Here is a 1757-nt window from a genome sequence, read left to right as displayed (position 1 = left end):
ACCAGGATGGTCTCGATCTCTTGACCTCGTGATCCACCCGCCTCGGCCTCCCAAAGTGCTGGGATTACAGGCTTGAGCCACCGCGCCCGGCCTTATATTATTACTTTTTAAAAATAAAATTTTTAAATATTAAAAAAAATGTTTAAATAAAAATCTTTAAACTCTTCATGATGTGGCCGGAATGAGTACAAGTATGCAATTCAATGATCCCAACATTTGATGGTGACTGTCAATTATTACATATTATATATAGGCAAGTTTAAATTTTGTTTCCAAACTGCATGCAGGGACTTTATTTTCAAGTAGAGAGACTGTTCATGAGACTGCATAAATTTATAAAGATTAATCTAAAATCTGAAACATCCCAATCAAAATAATGAGCAACTGTGTATCTGTGACTGACTTCAGGTATTTTCTTCACAGCCAGGAAAGATTTCTTTTTCTTTTTTTTTTGGAGACAGGAGCCTCACTCTTATCGCCTGGGCTGGAGTGCAGTGACACAATCTTGGCTTACTGCAGCCTCCACCTCCTGGGTTCAAGTGATTCTTCTGCCTCAGCCTCCTGAGTAGCTGGGATTATGGGCACCCACCACCACACCTGGTTAATTTTGTATTTTCAGTAGTGAGGTGGTTTCACCATTTTGGTCAGGCTTGTCTCAAACTCCTAACCTTGTGATCCACCCACCTCAGCATCCCAAAGTTCTGGGATTATAGGCATGAGCCACTGTGCCCAACCAAAACCTTTGCTTTTTAAAAAGGTGTTTCTTGAAGTATCTTATTAAACATTTAATTTGAAGGAAACCGTGCATGTCTAACATACTTGCCTTTTACAGAAAGCTGGCCGGCCAAAACTGTATCATCAACTACAGATGTTATTTTTAGAAGTGGACTGTCTCTTAAATGAAACAGAAAGCATAAAGCATGGACTTGTACAAGCTGAATGAGTAGGCCGGGCGTGGTGGCTCATGCCTGTAATCTAAGCACTTTGGAGGCCAAGGCGGGTGGATCACCTGAGGTCCAGAGTTCAAGACCAGCCTGACCAACATGGTAAAACCCCGTCTTAAAAAAAAAAAAAAAAAGGTGAATGAGTAAATCATAGTTATGACTGATAACATTTAATTCCATTCTTGGTATAAACTGCTTAAGAGTGTTTCAGACTATCACTGATGTCTGTGATAAAGAGCACCAAAGTATGCACTATCATCACAGTCCAACTTTTAAGCTCCAAGTTTAAACAAGTGACCAATAATGGTTGGTCCTTGAACACCTTTCTAACCACTTCCTAACACTTCTGAGAGGTATGTGGCTCCTCAAACTTGGAAAAGTAAAGCGATCTGCCTAATTTCATGTAATGAATTAGTTAATAAAGTTCCTGTTTTCCCCTTTAAAAATACAGATGTCCTTCCAAAAAAAACACATTATGTGGAAGTCCTAAACTGTGAGAATCATTCTGGATAGTAAAGTTCTTTTTTTCTTTTTGAGACAGAGTCTCACTCTGTAGCCCAGGCTGGAGTGCAGTGGCACAATCCTGGCTCAATGCAACCTCTACTTCCCCGGTCCCGGTTCAAGTAATTCTCCTGCCTCAGCCTCCCGAGTAGCTGGGATTACAGGCACACGCCACCATGCCCAGCTAATTTTTGTATTTTTTTTTTTTTTTTTTTTTAGACGGGGTTTCACCATGTTGACCAGGATGGTCTCGATCTCTTGACCTCATGATCCACCCGCCTCGGCCTCCCAAAGTGCTGGGATTACAGGCTT

Source organism: Cebus imitator, unplaced genomic scaffold (genome assembly GCF_001604975.1).
Source record: "Cebus imitator isolate Cc_AM_T3 unplaced genomic scaffold, Cebus_imitator-1.0 Scaffold217, whole genome shotgun sequence".
Classification (NCBI taxonomy): domain Eukaryota; kingdom Metazoa; phylum Chordata; class Mammalia; order Primates; family Cebidae; genus Cebus; species Cebus imitator.
Note: the sequence above shows the minus strand (reverse complement) of the source record.